The following is an 8991-nucleotide window of genomic DNA, read 5'->3' on the forward strand; positions in this document are numbered from 1 at the left end:
TCGTAGCACCTCGGGTTGCTTGGCTGTCTATCTGTCATCTTGCCCCTCACTTGTGATTTTCCGGTTGTCCAAACTGAGGCACACTCTTCCTTTGCCAATTGGGTGAAAGTCCCCGAAAGCTGCGTACTAAATTTGCGACCAGTTGTTTTCTCAAGGAACATACAGAGGCTTGTTCGTTCACTTGCTGCCTCACATTGGCTGTCTTGAATTTTTTTTTGGGAATGCTGTCCTGTTGAAATTTAATCTCAGCTGGACCCCAAGCGCAAACCCCTCCCGGTCCTTTCCCCTCCACTTCTATAGGGCGAGACAACCTTCAGCCTCCCTCTCAAATGTCACCTTTGCCTGGCACTGGTGTTACCCTCTCTAATAAGTCTGGAGCTTTGGCATATGGCTGAAGCATCACTGTTCACTTCATTCAGATTAGAATCAGATAAAGAGAGATCAAGGAGATGATTTGTCACATTTGTGCTGCCTGCATGGCAACCAAAACAAATGTGTAAATATTGATATTTGTTTTTGTTTTCTGTTTTACTCAAAACTTAGTAGTACTGGTACTATCAGACTGACCAAAAAAGGAAATACATTTTAAAATTTTAGATCGCATTCAGAACATGCAGATTATGTGTAAACTGAAGAAGTAGTTTCAAATTGTACTGTGCTACAGCCTTCCTGGTCTATTATAACAATGGTAAATGGTTACATTGATATCCCCTTTGGTCCTGAAAGGTCACGTAAAGCTACATCAAAACAACCCAGGAACCAAATGTGCTACATTTGATGGCTCAAAGCCAAAGTCCCAGTCTTTCCAATGCCCCTAACTGATTCCAAATGATAAATATAGCACTTATACATTATATGAAAAATAAAACAAAACTAATGTACATTCATCCTGTTACACTGATCAATAAAAATATTTTTTCCTATATATAGTATATATTGATATTTAAATTTAATTTAGATTATTGATTAGATCAGCTGTTCCCTTAGTTTGAACATGCACAGTCATTACTGTGTACCACCACCAGGGGGAGTGGATGTTTTGACACACTGCAGATAAACTGACAAGAGGGCTCAGCCGACATTTCCATAGCGGCTCTCACAACTATCTCATCTGCACCGCTCCAATTATCAATTCAGCACGCCAAGACAACGCAGTTTACTGTACGTCAGCCCAACAACTTTAGGGCCATATTCATATTATGGTCAGATGAGACAGAGAGAACATTCAGCCGCAGTATTTATTGGACCAATCTTTCAGTCCAGTGTATAAATCAGCCACGTGATACCTATACAAATGCAGTTATATGATGAGCATGATGCATCGTACAGCACATGTAGCTATAGGTGATTGTGGTGGTGTGATAGGGCTCTAAATCTCTTAAGCAGCTATGTGCAGTAATCATGAGATGTGACTCCCTGGAGATGGCAGCCTGTTTCATTACCATGTTGAACACCTCGAGATTGTTGGCAGCCATAAGTCGAGGAATATGAATCATCACCTCATATTATATTACTATTCCTCTCTCTGACTCTCTGCTGTACTGTGAGAGCAGCTCCAGCTAATTTGCAAATATTGTGAGAACTGATTATGCCTCTCAGATAATGTTCATCAACCACTGCACTCTGCAAATGTGCAACCTTCTCGTCTTGCATGGTGGAGTCATACTGTTTTCCCACAGATAACTGAATGATGTTATGAATTACTCCCAAGACGCAAATAAAGTGAACTTGAGGCCTAAATATACTGCAGGTCTAATTACTGGTCTGGGTTAGATCATTTGATATCATGCAAAATTTGATTGTCCTACTACATGTACTGGAGAATTACAAGGGATCACATTTAATTGTTAATGGTACACTAAATTAGGCCTGTCACTATAAAATCTTATTATGTACAATATCGCTACAGAGATAAATGATAATATTGAAAGTACTTTATGCTGCTGGTATAATAACAATAATGCAAGATATTCCTCCTAAAACATTTTGAAATAAACAGTATCTTTAAAAAGGCCTGAGTTAATAAATACTAGAATGATCCAGTAATCAGCCATAGTAGTCACTTTTTCAACCCTCTGCAGTTCAAATATTTCATATTGTAACTAAAATAACAAAAATCTCTCCATTACCGCTAAGAAAATGCACACATGATAAATACTGATCCCCAAAATCTATTGTCTCATCATATATTTCATATCTTGAATGATAAGTCGATATAGTAATAATGGTGCCAAGCCTACAATGAATATTTAACCAACTTTCTTTTTTGATGGGTTGCCTTTTTCAGTGTGACAGATCTGTATGGGAACATACAGTGAGTTTCTGGTTTCACAAATATCATATTGCAGTCACTTGATATTGAGCAGTATGGGGAAAATGTGAACTCATTATTCTCAGATATCATGACTCAGTTACATTTGACTTTGGAAAATATAGATTATCCATATGCACATTTGAGGCACAGAACTTCTCAGAAATACAGAGCCCCTTACTTGTGTTAACTTTCAATTTAGAGGAAGACGTGATTGTCATTCTATTTTCATGTCTAATGAGATCAATGTCTTTACTGCGGCGGTCTGACAGGCGGAGGCAGCACGTCAAATAAAACCTTAACTCAAACAAAAAAGGAATTACCAACACAATAGATGTCACTTTTTCATTTATTTTTTAACGTTCATTTCAATGATTTTAAGCAATTTTAAGGTCTCTGAAAAAGCATCTCACAACTGTTAATCAGTGTTTCATTCAAGCTGCTATGGAGATTGGTTCACATTAGATCGCATTGACATTCATACATTTTTAAGTCTCAGTAGTAGAAATATGTTCAATTATGACACTTTATTGATATGTTTCTATTTTATCTTCAAAATATAAAAAGATAAATTATGAACATTCCATTGAAATATACTTTATACAGTTCTAAGTTTGTTCTTTGTGTTGTCCAACATTTCAAAAACAAAATCCGGCAGAAAATACAACCAGATACTCCAGTGACCACCTCCTCTTCCCATTTACTGTCCTACTAAGATTGACATACAATAGACTAGTTCCTAAGTCTGTTTTAAATCCTGTCTGGGCAGTAAAATTAATCTTTGGAATGGCTACAGAAGGTGAATATTATGTGTACTACTAGAGACATGTCGCATTATATATCACATTATCATTTAAGTAGGTTTAATATACAGTATTAAAATCTATTTAGAATAATAGCATTTCCTTTAAAACAATTCTGCTCTTATCACTTTAAAATAAAGTTATTTCTGATTGCTAAATTACTCTATGGTAAGCCATAAAGCCACTAAACATTTGTAACTGATGACAGAGCGTCTGTGTCTCAGGGAGCATACAGTGAGTGTCCATCAGTGGCATTGTGGTGCAGATTGCATACAGTGTCCGCTTGAACAAAACAAAAGGACAACATAAATAAACATAAATAAAATGCATATGAATAAGCATTATCCCAGGGCAGTGCCACATCTTTTATACACTTGTCATACCATTATGTTGCATTGGCAGTATTTAACATGTAAAGAATTGCTTCTTTTGGTTATGTAACATTAGAAAGATTGGTAGTGTTTTACAAAAACAGACTTAGCGATCCAAACATTGTAACTCCTCCTAATCAACATGACAAAATGAGGCAGTATTATTTGAAATAAACTTAAGACATCTATTTTGCCTTACAATGAGACAAGAAATTAGAAAATGAACTGTAAAAAGTGAGTGACAAAAATACCTCTGCAAGTGTGCACACAATATTTATGAGCGTCTTTGTGGCTATCCAAATAAAACCCACTAAATGCCTTAAATGTGACCTACACTTGAAATTTCCACTGACTTTTTGTAAATTGTGAAAGTTCTAGACCCTGTTCTACCAGTTTAGACTGAAACTGTAACATCTGTGATCTATGTTGCCCTGTTAGGTCTCAAACAAATGAGATTCCATTTGCAAAGTAAGAGGAATGGACAACCATTCAGCTGCCTGAGCTGAACCCTGGACCAGCAGGGCCGAAACTCATGGGAAACCCAACTGTGGACTAGATGCAGAGGAGCGCTCAACAAGGAGATATATAAGATGTGATTTTCTTCTTGATCTTTCTGTGTGGACACTGGCATCTCATCCTCGCACTTGAAAGACTAAACTGACATCATTTTGGAAGCTCTGGGTTTCTTTGATTGGTGCTATGAGTCATGTGCTGTTATGAGCTGCCTACAAACCAACTGGATGACGCCATGAGTTATGATGCAAGACCTGACCATCTAAAAACAAAGACAAGCTATCGCTACGCACTCATGCTGACACTGCAAGTGTGAGTAGTTTTCAGTTGCCTCTCAAAGGAAGACATTGCTCTACACCACGGCACAGTGTTTCAAAGTTATCAGGACTGGGTTCATGACATACAATGGTAGGAGCCTAAGGGGATATGTCAAGACTCTGTTCCCCTCTTGAGAGATTATCAAGTCATAAAGCATGCGTTTACACATCACTGTGAGGTGTTCACATTATTGTTGTTATATACTAGGATTTAATATGTTAGAAATAAAATAGCGAAACACCTACATACACGCATACTGTCTGCACACCTGAGTCCTTTATCCCACATGTAGACTTACTTTGGAATGGCAGTTGTTTTCATGCAAAACCTCTCAGCTTTTCAACACCATATCTGCAATCAATGTTTTTGAGGTTTATTTTCCCATTTTCAAACTGAAGAGTGAATCAGAACAGCCTATAAAGCAAGCTCCTTCACTGGGACATTCTAAACCTGTATACATTACTTAACAGTGAGGCATTGATGATATGAAATCCAAAGGTTCTCCATTTGCCCTGCTACAACCTTGAAATAACTTGAATTATTGCCAAAAAAGAAAACATATCATAAAAATGAACATAATAAAGCAAATAATGGAGAGCCTTTTGTTTCGTTGCTACAGTAGCTGTGCAAATAAACTAGAGAAAATACATACTAAAATGAAACAATTGTCCTTCCTAGAAATGTTTGCCAAGCCTCCAAAGAGTGCTCAGAAATGTAAATATACAGCTCATGTCATTAAAAAAAATATGGCAGCAGCTAAAAAGACTAAAGTGAGATTGCATGTGGGGCAGTATTAGCAGAGAGATTTTTTAAAAACATATTTCAGGGTGTACTTCGCAAACATACATATTTCAATATTCACATTTTCACTTTTCAAAACAAAATATAGCTCTTCTCTCTCATTATAATCTTTTTTAAACATTAATTGCATATAACTTTTTTTAAATTCATTTTATATATACTTTTTTGTTTCTCTAGCACCCTTGTCTTCAACTAAGGGCTTGCAGAAAAGACAGTCATGCAAAGTAGTCATGCTGGTAAACAAAGTTACAAAAATGCATTATCTTTTTTCTTTTCTCTTTTGTTTATCTCAGCGGCCATCCTTTTCATCCACACATTAGGCTTGAGTCTCTCTTTGCTCAGTCTTTTAAAATAGATTTCTCCTTTGAATGTGGGCAAAACCTTTCTTCTTTTTCACCGATAACATTTTCCTGGACTATGACTCCATTTCACATTGCAATATATTTGCATCATATTTTACCGTATCTTCCACTGCAGACTTTTCTTTCTGATTGCAAACTTGCTCCATAGCCACATATAGTTGATTTGTTTATCAAAATATAGATTTGTTCTTTGTACACGTCCATCCTTACATCCCTTGGGCTAATTTCTCCCTTTTTTCTTGGGCTCCTCTGACGGACCGCCGTTATCTTGACACCAACTTGCCCATGAAGCAGTTGTTGGCAGCAAGATGGGCTAGCAAGAGCTGGGGCAGTATGCATCTGGGAATTCTTGTGCCTAATTGGCAGTGTTGGCCTTCCTGTTGGGGGCGTGGGGTTATATTATTGGTCCCTTGGAGAATGATTATTTCCAGCTAGCAAACATGTGAAAATCCTTGTGGTTGGGTTGTCCTTTTTCATATACTTTGTATCTCCCCCATTTTGGAAAAAGAGATGTCCGTTTGTCCTCCTTGTGACTCCAGTCAAACAAGGAAAAACATACTTGCTTCATTGTGCACATGGGAGAAGATGCTAGTGGCAGTTTAAAGGACTAACCATTTTGTTTTATTAGAGGAAGGATGTTCACCAAAATGTGATAAACCCCACTACTCCCCAGTCTATTATACATTACAGGTCATTCAACAAGTGCATGCCACAGGACTAAGAAAGTCCAAGTGGATTTCAGAAAAACTCAGTACATGAGAGATAAAGAAGTCCTTTATAGGCCTAGTACCAATTCCACTTGGTGAAGACTAAATGAGCAGTTTGAGCCAATGCTACATGTGCTTGATTGGTTTAGCCGGACCACTAGTGCTTCTTTTGATTTGGTAATGGTGCAGGGCAGTGTTATACTGATAAAGGTGAATGGAAGACATGATTAATGGCAGAAATTACAGCATACCTTAGTGCTTAGGGGATCTAAAGGATCACACGCCTTTAAATTTAGTGCATCTACGTTTGTTTTTTTTTGTTTTTTCATTTTTGGAATGTATAATTTATTAGACTAGTACTTTGTCTCTCATGTACCTTTCATTTCTTTTCATTGGAAAGGAACGTAAGAGTTAAATGACATCGAAAAGATCTCTTGAATGCATAATTTTTTTCTCTCCTCAAACTAATAATGAGTTTAGTCAAGTTAGGTCCCAGCCTACAAATGCTACAGTATGTTAGCAGAGATGCTACATTGTACAGTCAGTCCTTTGTGAAGTAGTTGTAGTTGTGTTGCTCAGGTGATGGTTCTGAGTTGATCATTATACAAGACGGTGGGTATGATGTTGTCGGCTGTGTCGTCTGGAATGTGTAAACAGGAGTCTCTTGTCTCCCAAAGTCAGTCAGTGCAGTGCTCAGTCATTTTGCAGGAAAAATAAAAGTCAAATGGACTGTGGTCCAAGTGTGGTTGGAGTTCCAAGAGGCTGCTTTGGTAACAATGTGAGGAGCAGACCATTTATATTCACCATTGACCTCTGGTCTTTCTCACGTCACCCAGAGATCCATCCATGTCACGTGTGTTGCTTACAGGGCTCCCGTTGCAAATGTGTGTTTACTGGTTACTGACTCCTCGTAAGAGAAAAGGCGAATGCTAGAAACTTAACACTGCAAAGACAAGAACAGAAAGCCATTACTAGTGGTCAGGAGAGGAAGAATGCACATTTGTGTGATGATACTAAAATCAATAAGTGTCACAGTGTATAATCCATGTGTTGAGTAGTGTATACAAAAGGGATCACCATTACCTGCACTGCAGCTTATAGCTTGCCAAAATAAAGCGCACAATTACAATATTTACTTACTAACAGTTAGCACAGCTATAGTTTATCATTTGTCTGTAATATATAAAACTCATATTTCACATTCACATTTGTGAGACAAAACATCATCATTTAACCATAATGTTCATAAAGGAAATATTACCAGTGTAAATTCCAAATAGCCTCTTACTAAAACAGCAATAGCTGATTTGGAAAAGAAAACGTCTAGAGTGGGATGGTTGGACCAGTTCTTTTTTTTGTCATTTTTATCTATTGGTGATCAGATGATCAGGTAATATAAAAAATGTTGTAAATTACTGGTTCATATGGATTTAATGTGACAGTGTATATACATTTACACATGAACAAAAACAGCATTACTTACAGGAGGAGCTAGTTAAATCTAGCTGTTTGCATGAATTCTAAATGACATCGGAGCCTACGTAGTCCTCATAGAGGCACTTACAGAGTTCATTCTGATTATTTAAACAGTGTTTACATTAGAGAAGATCCTTGATAATTTACACATTTCAGTCAGATTATCTGATAAATTACAAATGTAGTAATGCCTTTCTGTGGTTACATTTTACAGTACCAAAAGAAGCCATAGGCCTGTATATATTGATATATCTGAAAACGTCCATCAAATGCCTTTCTGTGCGTGGTTGATTTGTCCTTCTTTGGATGGTTGAAGACTCACAGGGTGTCTTGCTTACTGTACATCCAGTCAAAGTCATGTCCAAAACATTTTTCAGAGGATAGAATCAATGTATACACATGTTCCAGACCTTATAAAATAAAAATAAACTTGCAAAAAATATAACTCAATCAACACAATGCTCTTGATATGTTGACTTTTTTGATCAAATTAAAATCACACACAGGTTATTAAAACATATTTCATTCCAGAAAGGTTTTAAATCTTTTAGATTCAGCCAAATAAGGCCTTGTTTTAACTAAGCCTCTAGATCTCAATCTCAACTTTGTTGTTAAGTTAGGACATTAATATAAACAAAAATCATTGTAATCAGGACTATGGACAAAGACAGTAAGTGCTGGAGTAATTCTAAACAATTCCCTGATGAGACTTTGTCACAAAGTCTGTCCTAAAACAAAATATTCTCTTATAATCTGTTTATTCATACCTTGAAATGTACTCTAAATCTACTCAACTCGACATATAAAAGAAAGGACAACACAAACAAGAACAGTACAAAAAGAATGGGACTGTCAGGTGATGATGTCAGCACTCTGGCTTCAGATACTTCCGGGTCCAATAGAATCCAAAAGAATTCCTGTGAATTCTCAAATTAATTTCCCCATTATAATCTGGGCCAACAAATAAAAATGTTAAAGCAAACAACTGTATGTCAAAAATAGTTACATCCTCTCACGTTATTTAATGTGAAGTCATTTCTGTCCCCTGCTTTGTCTTTAATTCATCCAGAGGCTCCTTAAGCCCCTATTTCTGTGGTTTGTGTTTATGGATCCCAGGTCTCCCTCGAAAAAGAGATTTTTATCTCAAAGGACTTATTAAAAACTTAAATAAAAATGGAACTCGGAGCATTTGGACCCAAACAAGCTGTGATGATGTCACACTTAACAGTCCCATAAACACCAACACCAAAGGGTCTAGTAGACAAATGGCTCATGTATTTGTACTGTACACACTGAGTTAGTTCATTAACAGATCATTGTGATCAAAAA

This window comes from Boleophthalmus pectinirostris, unplaced genomic scaffold (assembly GCF_026225935.1).
Source record: "Boleophthalmus pectinirostris isolate CB_2022bp ecotype Guang Dong unplaced genomic scaffold, ASM2622593v1 HiC_scaffold_14, whole genome shotgun sequence".
NCBI lineage: Eukaryota > Metazoa > Chordata > Actinopteri > Gobiiformes > Gobiidae > Boleophthalmus > Boleophthalmus pectinirostris.